At 45.3% G+C, this 12874-nt stretch overlaps 1 long non-coding RNA gene across 1 annotated transcript; it reads right to left on the reverse strand.

Moving 5' to 3' along the window:
* Nucleotides 1-2476: 2476 nt before the first annotated feature.
* LOC119331114 lies at nt 2477-9811 on the reverse strand. The gene is made up of 2 exons (XR_005160385.1): nt 9370-9811; nt 2477-2804 (listed from the first exon to the last, which is right to left on the reverse strand). It is a non-coding gene; the product is annotated as an uncharacterized LOC119331114 (long non-coding RNA).
* Nucleotides 9812-12874: the final 3063 nt, after the last annotated feature.

Here is a 12874-nt window from a genome sequence, read left to right on the forward strand (position 1 = left end):
GACTTGGGATCCCCAACCTGCAAGCTCAAGGCCTAGCTCTACGCCTTCGCTGGCTTTGGCAATCCTGGAACAAGCCGGACAAGCCATGGGCATTCCTACCCATGACAATCGACAAGAAGCTTAGCAACCTCTTCAACGCATCTGTCAAGTTCAACCTCGGAAATGGAGAAAGGATTAAGTTCTGGTTAGATCCTTGGATCAATGGGGTTGCTCTGAGTTGCGCGGCGCCTGACCTATTTGCTTGCTGCACTCGCAAGAACCTCACTATGGCTCAAGCCCTTCATGATGGCCGTTGGATTAGACACCTGCGTCACCCTCTTGCACCAACATCCATTGTCCAATTCACAAGGCTCTGGGAGATGGTTGCCGATGTGCGCCTACGGCAGGGAACTCCAGATTCGGTGATCTGGAGATGGACGCCGAGCGGTGCTAACTCTTCCGCCACTGCATATGCCGTGCAATTCGAGGGGTGCATTCACCTCGCCGGCCAGCGGCACATTTGGGCAGCAGATGCTCCACTAAAATGTAGAATTTTTGCTTGGCTAGCGATCCTGGGCAAATGCCTTACAGCGGACAACCTACGTAAGAGAGGATGGCCACACGACCCGATTTGTTGTCTCTGCAGGGCAGCGGACGAGTGTGCCGATCACCTCCTGGCACGCTGCTCCTTCACCCAAGCACTATGGAGTTTGATGCTGAACCACTGCAACCTTCCCACAACACTTGCACCGACAGGGGCAACCTCCAGCCTCGCTGAATGGTGGGAGTCCAACGTGGTGAGCATTAATCTGCCCAACTCAAGGGGCTGGGGTGGTCTTGCGGTGGACATCTGGTGGTTCACTTGGCGTGAGAGGAACGCTCGGATTTTCCAAAACAAGGTGTCCACTGTTAGCAGAGTGTTCAACTCGATGATGGATGAGTTTATGCTATGGAACCAGGCTGGGCGTCACAGGATTCAGCAGATTCTAGACAGACCACGTGAGCCGGACTGACTTGGGCACTTATGTATAGTTGTTATGATGTCTGATGTTACTTTGTTCCTATTCTCGGCCTGGCACTTGTGCAGGCCACAATACCAGTAACACCTTTCTTCCTATAATTGAAAAGAAAAACTGCTCCGTCAGCTTTTGTCAAAAAAAATATTTCTGTCAATTTGCTGACGAGGTCAAAAAAAGTGCAGCTTCTATAGAACATGCGAACAAAAGTATGACCAAAAGTGGGAAGGAGGGAACATGGATAATGGTACTGTTCTTCATAAAATAAAGAACTCTGGTTCAGGAAGATTATTTACAGAGTATAGTTTTGCTTGCTCGGAGCTTGCTGCAATTGGAAGAAATTCCCAGACAGCTTGTTCTCTGCGGAACTTTGCAAGGCATTGACGCTATCCGTTCAACAAATTACCTCCCACCCAACAAATTAGTGCACTCCTATGATCCTACCATGAATTTTAAATCCGTAGAGAGCCGTATGATTGTTTAGTACTCTAAAAGAATTAAATGCGCCATGGTATATGATACATTTTTTGGCATACACAATGCGACTATGATCTATTATATCCATTGAAGTAGTGACAAAGTCGTTACTACAACCTTTTCAAAAAAGGGCAATGAATTCTTGGCTCAAGTGTAGGATCAGGAAAATGAGACTGACATCCACTGATGGAACAGTAGGCAAGATGAATATGTGTTGCTTTTGTTGGAACCAAATCCTTAGCCATGACATGCATCATCAGTTTACTTACACTGTGAGGAAAAATATTCACAGCTTTTGGCATAAAAACCTACATATATGATAGGAATGATAAACTGATAAACCCTGAATAAAACATGCAGTCGATCCACCATACAACTTCAAATCTGTAGGAGTTCCAGTTCATGAATTCATTTCTACTAGAAAAACATGTTTTGCATCTTATATTTGCTGATCAAATAGACATGATAAATCCGAAAGAAATCATCGGATCCCGAAATTCAAATCAGCGGGAAGGACTTGCTCTGCCTCCCTATAGAATGCAAGACTGCATTGTTCAGATAAAATGGCACAGCCAGCCACTTGATGCACCATCTGTAGGAAATCTTAGCACCAAAAATTCGATTCCTGGACCATCTAAATGAGCGTTATGTGTATGCAAATTCAGCTAGCAGCAGTGATACCAAAATTTAGCTACCACAAAGTTCAAGTAGCACCAGCAATGGCAAAATTCAGCTAGTAGTGCAGCACCGCAACATCGTATCTCTCTCATTCTCCTTTTCTCAACCCGACCGAGGCTGTGGCAACAGAGAGAAAAAATTGCAGGCACCTATCCCAATAAGTATGACTCAAAACCAGCACATGTCCACATCCTATTTTTTAACAGGACACGCTTCAGGCACACTTTCCTCATCTACATGTATAAAACTACCATCAATGCTGCCAAACACATAAGCTCCATTTTTTGGAACATCACACATGTCTTGTTCAGAGGAAATGGGCAATAGGACCACCAAGTAAATCAATCTCTAAAAAGGAATAAAGTTTCCAGACTGTTTACTGAATCGTGTTACAAAAATGTACGGCAGATCCCTTCTCTATAGTTTCATATTGGAGAACAATGATGTGCTACAATCATCAAAATGGCCAGGTTAATTTACAAAAAACTAAAAAAAATTGTTATGATGAAACCTTCTTCTAACTGTATCCCAAAGGTTGAGATCAAAGAAAATGTATGATCCTCGTTCATACAGTAAACTTTTGACAAGAGGTGCGATATTTGGAGTTTGTGTCAGCCAGACACGATACTCTCCGTGGTACAACCTTTGCTATATCTGGAAAAAGTAGAACAAAAAAATCTTAGTACCAATTTTACTTTGGTTTTCCTGATACAACTGATGAATCCCAGGACACCAGCAGACATATTGTCCTGTTTTACTCTCTGAATACTATGTGGAAAAACGAAAAACGATCAATGTAGTGAGTTTGATCTGTACAGGAATAAAAAGTGAAGCAATTACCATATTACTATGGAGTTAGGGGACATGCAACCAGAGTACCATAAGATCGGCTGGTGGTATTTTCACAATCCTGAGCTCAACGGACATGACAACTACTAATTTCTAAAAGAAATGGCTAAAAACCGAGGACATGTACTTCATGATGAGCAGTTCAATTAATGGTAGTCAATTGTGTAAGAGGGAAAGGTTTGCGGTAAGCGTATGCATCGTTGCAGGGACGCATGCGTGTTTATATAGCACAAAGATTACATGTGGCGGCAGGTTGTTGGAGTCTTGACCCATCCTCCAAGCTATACAAGAAATAGGATCAATATCTTCCTAACAACCTGCCTAGATTACAAGGTTGCACACGCACACAACATCGTGACCTATATGTCACGTCTAATATACAAGCCTATCATTTAACATCCTCCCTCAATCTCAATATGTGAAGGTTTAGGTTGTTCTTGAAGGCTTGAAGTTGTTGAGCTTGCAAGGGTTTTGTAAAACCATCAGCAACTTGATCACCTGTTGGAATGAACCGTACTTCCAACAGTTTATGTGCAACTCTTTCTCAAACAAAATGATAATCAATTTCTATATGCTTGGTCCTTGCATGAAATACAGGATTTGCAGAAAGATAAGTTGCTCCAAGATTATCACACCACAACTAAGAGACATGTGACCTCCCAATGCCCAATTCATTAAGCAAAGTTTCTATCCACATCACCTCAGCAGTTGCATTTGCCAAAGATTTATACTCTGCTTCTGTGCTTGATCGGGACACAGTTGCTTGTTTCTTTGCATTCCAGGATATGAGATTTGAACCAAGGAAGATAGCAAAACCACCAGTGGACCTCCTATCATCAGGACATCCAGCCCAATCAGCATCTGAAAAGGCACTCACTGCTGTTGAAGAAGACTTACATAATCTCAGCCCTGTTTCAACACTTCCTTGAAGATACCTCAAAATCCTTTTTACAGCTGTCCAATGTACTGTGGTAGGAGCATGTACAAACTGACAAACCTTGTTAACAGAGAAGGAAATATCTGGCCTTGTTAAGGTTAAATATTGAAGTGCACCAACTATACTTCTATACTTTGTTCCTTCCTCTGGACTCAACAACACTCCTTCATGCAATGACAGTTTTTCAGTTGTAGACATGGGTGTGTTGGAGGGTTTGCAGTCTTTCATACCTACACGCTTGATTATATCTCTGGCATATTTTTCTTGAGTTAGTACTATGCCATCATGCACCTTTTTAACTTCAATTCCTAGGAAATAATGAAGTTCTCCTAGATCCTTGAGAGCAAACTCATTTTTCAACTGTTTTAACAATGCTGAGGTGGCTTCTGAAGATGAACTAGCAAAAATTATGTCATCAACATAAATTAACATGTATATTATCACCTTGCCTTTTTTAAAGAAGAACAGAGAAGTATCTCCCTTGGAAGCTCGAAACCCAAGTTGTTGTAGTTTAGTGCTTAGCCTCGAATACCAAGCTCTAGGGGCTTGTTTGAGACCATATAAAGCCTTGTCCAGCTTGCACACATGATTAGGTTTAGAACCATCTTCAAACCCAGGTGGTTGTCTCATATAGACTTCCTCTTCGAGAACGCCATGTAAGAACGCATTCTGCACATCCAATTGGCGAAGATTCCATCCCCTGGAGATAGCAACAGGCAAAACAAGTCTGATAGTAGCAGCTTTAACAACTGGACTAAAGGTGTCCTCATAATCAATACCGTATCGTTGTTTAAAGCCTTTAGCTACTAGCCTAGCCTTGTATCTATCTATTGTGCCATCAGGTCTTTTCTTGATTTTATATACCCATTTACAATCTATAACATTCCTCCCTTGCTTGCAAGGAACTAAGTGCCACGTTTGGTTTTTCATGAGTGCATCATACTCAACATTCATAGCATTTTTCCAACTTGCATTGTTTAATGCTTCAGTCAAACTCTGTGGTTCTCCAGCGGAAGCAAAATTTGCAAACTTGAAATTTCTTTCATACCTGACCATTCCATCCTTATATGTTGAAGGCTTTAAAATACCTTTTTGTGATCTTGTTGTTACACGCTGTGGCGCAGAGTCGACAGGCGCAGAAGATCCCGATCCGCTACCTCGTACTGGATCAGACCGAGCCAGCGCAGACGAATCCTCCTCGGCTGCTGCGCGCCTGGGCTGGCTCCGATCCCGCGCCTGTGGGCCTGGAGAAAGTGACCCACCGCCAGCCGACAGCATGCGGTCCACCGACCGGACGCCATCATTGCCTCGGGCGACAGAGTCCCTGCCCCCACTCGATCCGCGACAACTGTCACGTGAGGGAGAGGAATCCACCGCGCCGCCCGACCGGGGACAGGGCCCAGACGGCGTGTCGCTCGCTGAGTGGGCTGCCGCGGAATCTGGAGAGGGCGGCGTCTGTGGCGCCACCAGATCCTCCTCGGGATCGTTTTCCGTGCCAAATCCATCAGGATCAGCGTCCGCAGGCGGATCCTCGTGTCCTGCGCCTGGCTGTATATGAACCTGTTGCTGTTGCATAAAATCACGGTTTGGGGCTGCGTTTTTTTTACCACCGCTGCCACCATTGTTAGTAAGGCTATCACACAAATGATCATCAATACTATTTTCACTCCCCTGATCAGTTGGATTCAAGAGTTCTGGTGGCAATAAGAGAATTTCAGAACGTAATCTGGCTCCGGCATTGGGATGTAGAGTGGAGAAGGGAAATATATTTTCGTCAAAGACTACATCCCTGGAAATATACACACGTCCTGTAGAGATATCAAGACATTTGAAACCCTTATGAAGATTGCTATATCCGAGAAAAGCACATTGCTTGGATTTGAATTGAAGCTTGTGCTTATTATATGGCCAAAGATTAGGCCATCAAGCGCAACCAAAGATTCTAAGAGCTGAATAATTGGGTTTTTCATGATACAATCTTTCAAGAGGAGTTTCAAAGTTGATAACCTTACTAGGTAGACCATTGATCAAGTATGTAGCAGCAATGAAAGCTTCATCCCAAAACTTTAGGGGCATGCAAGCTTGAGCAAGAAGAGATAAACCAACCTCAACTATATGCCGATGTTTTCGTTCTGCCGAGCCATTCTGTTGATGAGCGTAGGGGCAAGAAACATGATGAGATATGCCAATTTGTGTGAAAAAGAAGTTGAGTTTTTCGTACTCACCACCCCAGTCTGTTTGGAGAGCAAGGATTTTGCGATTGAATTGTCTTTCAACAAGATTTTGAAAGTCATGAAATTTTTGAAAAACTTCAGACTTATGCTTAATGAGATAGATCCACGTGAACTTGCTAAAATCATCTATGAAACTTACATAGAATTTCTTTCTTCCTACTGTTTCAACAGCAGGTCCCCAAACATCAGAGAAAACAAGTTCTAAGGGAAACTTCGATTCACTTATTGACTTTGGATAAGGTAGCTGGTGACTTTTGCCTTTTTGGCAAGCATCACATACAAACTCATTATTGAACAAATTATCACATGGGAGGTTATTGTTGCTAACAATCTTTCTAACGATAACTGAAGAAGGATGACCTAAACGCCGGTGCCACCTATCTGAGGACAGTTTGATGACACTTAGCACTTGCTTCTTGGCATTTCCCCCCACGTGTTTGACAGGATAGAGACCTCGTCTACCCCTGCCTCGCAGTAGAACCTTCCTTGTTCCCTGTTCCTTGACAAGAAAAAATCGAGGATGAATTTCAACGAAGGTATTGTTATCGGTGGCAAGCCGACTAGCTGAAATTAGGCTTTTATCAGCTTCTGGAACATGAAGGATTTTGTTTAAGTGGAGATCTCGATCGGGAGTGTGAATAGCTGAATAACCAATGTGTTGGATAGCCATACCTGAACCGCTTGCAGTATGGATCTGTTCGCCACCGGTGTATCTGTCCCGCACCGTCAGCTTCTCCAGGTCGCCGGTGATGTGGTCGGTTGCGCCACTATCCAGGTACCAGTTGGAGTCTACCCCGTACTGTGGGGTCACCATGTTGGCAAACTTCTCTTCTTCTCCCTGGTACGACTCATCGTAGCGCTTCCAGCACTTCCAGGCTGGGTGGCCTGGCTTGCCACAGATCTGGCACACCACCTTGGGGGCAGGAGCAGAGTTGTTGTAGTTGCCCCTGCCGCCTCCACCGCGACCGTTTTGCTTGGTGTAGGGACGGCCGCGATCACCACCAGAGTTGCCGCCACCTTGTCTGCCGCGGCCGCGGTCACCACCGCCGCGACCACGCCCGCGTGTCGCCGCGTTCGCCGAGGACTGGGATCCTCCGTGACGAAGATTCATCCGTGTCTCAAAGCTAACGAGCTGTGAGTACAGCTCTGGCACGGTGACTGGCTCCACACGGGAGCACATGGCTGAAACCACCGGGTCGAAGTCTTCTTCAAGCCCGGCCAGGATGTGGGAGACGACGTCCTCCTCGTCCACCCTTTTGCCTGCTGCGACAAGTTCGTCACAGAGGGTTCGGATCTTGCTGACATAGTCCGTGACGGAGTTGTTTCCCTTCTGAAGATTGGCGAGGGCGATCCGCACGTTCATGGTCGCGGCACGGGTCTATGAGGAGAGCATCCCCTGGATCGTGTTCCACAGCTCGGCCGAGGTGTGGCAGGTGGCGACCTGAATTGCCATCTCACGGGGCAGCGTTGTCAGAAGGTATGAGAAAACTTGCTGATCTTGTGCATACCAGGTTTGGAACTCCGGGTTGGGGGCCTTCTTCTTGGTTTTCCCGTCGGAGTCCGTGATCTCCAGTTCCATGGGCGGCACCGGATGATCGATGTTGAGTCTGAGCACCGCGGATGGCGGACAGCACCGTCGCCCGCCATAGCGCCTGGTTGCCCTTGGTGAGTTTCTCCGAGACGACGTGAGCGAATGGAGAGGATGGGAAGGTACTTGAAGATGTTGCCATGGATGAGCTCGAGAGAGGCTCTGATTACCATGTAAGAGGGAAAGGTTTGCGGTAAGCGTATGCATCGTTGCAGGGACGCGTGCGTGTTTATATAGCACAAAGATTACATGTGGCGGCAGGTTGTTGGAGTCTTGACCCATCCTCCAAGCTATACAAGAGATAGGATCAATATCTTCCTAACAACCTGCCTAGATTACAAGGTTGCACACGCACACAACATCGTGACCTATATGTCACGTCTAATATACAAGCCTATCATTTAACAAATTGGTAATGTAGAAAATAGTGGGATGATGTGTGTACGGTTTTATACTCAGCTATATAGCAGACTAAAATTAGGTAAAGCTTTATTCAGAAAAATAAATAAATAGGTAAAGCTTTGCCTCCACCTTTTCTACCCCATTCGAGGTTTCTTCTATTATGGAGCTGATCAATGGCCTTCTAAAGAAAGAACGTGACCAACTTGGCACCTCCAAATTCTCGGCTCATTATTCACGTTGTCGATCACGTACTGGCGCACATCACCTCCCCTTCATGCTTGAACACACAAAGCAATCCGACGTTTCCGATCCACTCTCACTCGACCAATCCTGCATGAAGGTCACGACCCACAAGCAGCTGTGCGGCGCGCTTGAACCTACGCTGCCACATTCGCTCCTTCTCGGCTACAAGGGGACGGAATGATGTTGTCACAGTGGATGTGTTCTCAATGCCAAGAACAAAGTCAGGAGCTTCCAGATGGTGTTCACATGGTTGGAATCGCCCCAAAAGAAGATCCCCTTGCTATCCAGCACACCAATGGCTCCAGGCACCGGTACCGGCCGGTGTCGTCCACGACATCCACGCACTCGTCATTCTTGTAATGTCTTGACTAAAAGGATAAGAAATAATTGTGTATATCTTGTAATGTAATACAGTGGACTTTCATTATAGGGAAATTATTGACTAAAATTAGCTGACTTATCCATTTGAGTGGAGAGAGCCATTGTACCAAGTATTAAAGCTTGGCAAAATATAAACATGGTACAGTTTGTAGATTCGATCATTAGGGCCTCAAGATTGTCCGAATAGATTGTCCGCCACCATGTGAACACCATCTGGATTTGGCTTGGAAGCTGATCGATCTGTTTCTTATGAATTATTTCATATTCTCTGAAGTTGATTGCTTTTTAGTTAGCTAGCTTCCCACCAGAAGGACTAGGGCTCACATATATGTCTCTCCATGTGCAAGGTTTCAGCAACAGCAAACAAAGCCAATCAATCCAGGAAAGGAAGCCGTGAAAAAACAGGAAATAAAATAAGGAACTTGGAGTGGTTAATGGCAGATTGAATCGGGGAATCCACGCATTTTCCAAACCAACGAGAGATTGGACAGCAAGGAAAACAGGAAATCAATGTACTGTAACAACAAACCAGATCGAAGGGCCGATCAATTGGTTCAAGCAGAGATTCGGAGGAGAAATTATCACCTTGCTCTGCTGAATCTGCTTGAGGCTGTCGTAGGTGCAGATCTCACGGCCTCGCGGAGGGAGGCGAGCGGGCGCAGAGCTCGCGGCCTGGCGGTTCACCTTGTTATGCGCACTGGCCTTGGCCTCGTCCTCCGCCGTTGTCGCCTCGTCGTGCTCGTCGTCTTCAGGGAAGGCAAGCGGGGTGTCCGGGCTGGCGATGCCCTCCTATCTTCATCGGCCGGCGCCAGCCCCACGCGGGGATCTCCGGCCGCACCTGCTGCCGCTGCTCCTTCTGCTGCTGCTGGCGGCGGCGGTGGCTGGCCCGCTCGATGGACGGCAGGTCCGAGAAAATGGCGGCCACCTCCACCTTGCGCTCGCCGAACTTCTCCTGCGCGCGTCCGCTCCAGCCGCAGCGGCCGCCTTGGATCTCTGTGAGCGAGCGAGGGATTTGGTGGAGTTTGATGACGAGAGCAGGGGAGGAGGCGGAGGGGTTTTTCGTAAAAATGAAGCGTTTTCTTAGATTCACTTACACATGTACTGCGGGCTGATTTCCTAGAAATACAGGGACTTTTTTTGCAAAATTGCCATGACGGTGAGCAGGCAGGCAGAAACAATAAACCCTTTATTATTAGGGAAAGATAAGACATCTTCAAATTAGTCCCATCTTGTTTATATTATAATTTTGTCTATACGAATCGTAAAAACGTATTACAAGAGACTCAACCCGCATTTTATTATTAGGAAAAGATAAATCCTTTAAAAATTATTAAGACACTAACATGTGGGACCTTTTACTGTTAACTTTGACCAGTCAATGATGACCGGGTCAACTTTGTACACTGCCCCACCTGTCTTACACATTGGGTAGGAATTTCTGTGTACACTTATCATTTGTTCAATTAAATTCGAAATTAAATAATTAAAATAATTTCAAAATTTATTTTAAACTTTGAAATTTAATAGAAATTAATCCGTAAGTCGGATTAAAATGTTTTATATATGAAAGTTGCTCAGAAAATTCCGATGAATCTGAATACGCTATCTGTTCATTTGTCACATGCCCTTAGCATGCTGAACATGAAACTTTCCCCCTCTTTTCCTCTGTCTGAAAAACGCTAAACATCGAAAAACCCTCCGGATGTTTTCCCTCTCCGTCTACAACGCGTAGTACTACGTTAGAACACCTCTAATTCTGCTTTTCGTCATGTCATGCATAGTGGTACCTTTGTTTGCTCTATATTTACTATTTCTTCCCTCTCTTCTCTCCGGTAGACTGTTACCTCTTGAGCATGCGTTGATTTTCCCTTGAAGAGGAAAGGGTGGTGCAGCAAAGTAGTGTAAGTGTTTTACTCAGTTTTTGAGAACTAAGGTATCAATCCAGTAGGATACAACACACAAGTCACCTAGTACCTGCACAAACAATCAAGAACCTTGCAACCAATGCGATAAAGGGGTTGTCAATCCCTTCACGGTCACTCGCAAAAGTAAGATCTGATAAAGATAGTAAAGTAAATATTTTTGGTATTTTTGTTGTATAGATTGGAAAGTAAAGATTGCAAAATAGTAAACGAGATGCGATGTAAATAAAAGAGATGCAAGAAAGAGACCCGAGGGTCATAGGTTTCACTAGTGGCTTCTCTCAAGATAGCTTGTATTACGATGGGTGAACAAATTACTGTCAAGCAATCTTTACCTAATATTAAATGATGGAGGCTTTCATAGTTCTTCATACGTCAGTCTTTTTATCTGTTAATGAAGATTGACGGCCTAGATTTAAAAGAAATATTTTTTCTATATATAACTTCTTTCCTATATACGGAGTACTTATCAATCCGCCTACCCCACCGAACGAGCGCTTCCGGTTTATGTTGTGCTGGTTTTCCAATTCAATTAGTAGTCTGTCTCCTTCTCCTTTTTTTATTATGAAAACTTCAATTAATACGATCCTCTGATTTTGCAATCAATTAGTACTTTGTCCTCTTCTCTCTTTTCTTTGCATGGCTCCGTGTCCTTCTCCTTTTTCTATTCAAAAAAGAACTCCAGTTAGTACTCTATAAGTACCATCATAGCCTCAATGTCATTTATCTACATGTACTCTGTCGGTATGATTCTGTAGAGGCAATAACCCCAGAAGGGATAGATAGCATGCAATAGCGTCACTGTTGTTGATCCTCGCCTCAATGTCGTCTCGTCGCTGAAGTCGACGACCCAGCCGTAGAGGCCAGTCAAAAGCAGATACGAACTAGCGGGAGAAGTGGAACGTGGTGCCGAGTTGCACCTGGAGCGGGAAGCGGGTGCGGCTGAGCGACACCATGCCATCGACACGGCCCTTGATTTGGAACATGGGGCGCCGTTGAATCGGAACGTTGGAGCTGTGGTGAGCGCCCCGGCACTTGGCAAAAGGTGGTGGGCAGCGGGGCAGAGACAACACGAGCGACATCACCATGGTGATGAGGTTGGTGATAAGGCTTGTGACGGTATTCTCCAGGAACTGTTGCAGGTGTCGTTGAGGAATTCCTGTGAGGGGGCACCCATGCAGCCATTCGTCCGTGCGAGGCGGCATCGGGCCATCGGCACAACTTGTGCCCGCACGACATGCTGCTTAGGAGTAAGATACGTAGCTTAACATCATCTGGTGGCAATGGCTTGGATATTTTAGTTGGAGTTCAGGACGTGAGAGGTAGGACGTGTTGCAACAGAGGATCAGTACTGCAACAAAGTATGCGTGGAGAGTGAGCCTCCTATGCAGCACCATAGCGCCGGATCAATACATGCCATTTACTCTGCCCACTACGATTGTGGGGTTCTGTGGATGTGTCCAGGCCCGGTCGCACAGTAACAAAGAAGCAAAGGTATGTATTCGTTTTTACGTACCAACGCGAGGAACATCCCTGTGCTTCCATGCAACGTAACCCCTGTCCTATTTGCATAAAACCTATATGTTTTATTTCTTGAGACAAACATAAAACCAACAGGTGATCGACCGAGAGATAGCAAGCAGGGAACCGACCCTAGCGGCCCAGCCAGTGCCATGCAACGTAACCCCTGGCCTATTTGCACTGCGGCCGTGCAGGGACTGTTATTTTTTAGGATAGGGCCTCCTTTCTGTTGTGTCTGTTGACCGCAGCATTTTTTTTTGTTTTGTCTCTTGTGTATGTTGTCCCCAGCATGCATGCACACAACCGACCCCACAATATGAACACTGTCATGCAACGCCGTTCATCCATCCTGCATGTGCTCCTGGCCCTGTCTCTAGCTCCTGTACTGAACACAACATTGATTGATTATACAACCCTAGAAAATATGAAATAAAGATTTGAGTAACCTAAGGTTGTACCAGTACTTCTCCAAGACATAATCCATATTTCCATGATCATTTGATTTGCTACACATCACAGACAATACTAGGTCTTGGCACTTTTCCATCTGAGGTTTTTTCGTCCAATATTGTTCTTTGACTTGCAAAGTTGTTTGAGTGTTATTTTTTTATGTATTATAGGAATGTATTTATTTATTCTGTACCCAT

This window comes from Triticum dicoccoides, chromosome 7A (assembly GCF_002162155.2).
Source record: "Triticum dicoccoides isolate Atlit2015 ecotype Zavitan chromosome 7A, WEW_v2.0, whole genome shotgun sequence".
In the NCBI taxonomy this organism is placed as follows: Eukaryota; Viridiplantae; Streptophyta; class Magnoliopsida; order Poales; family Poaceae; genus Triticum; species Triticum dicoccoides.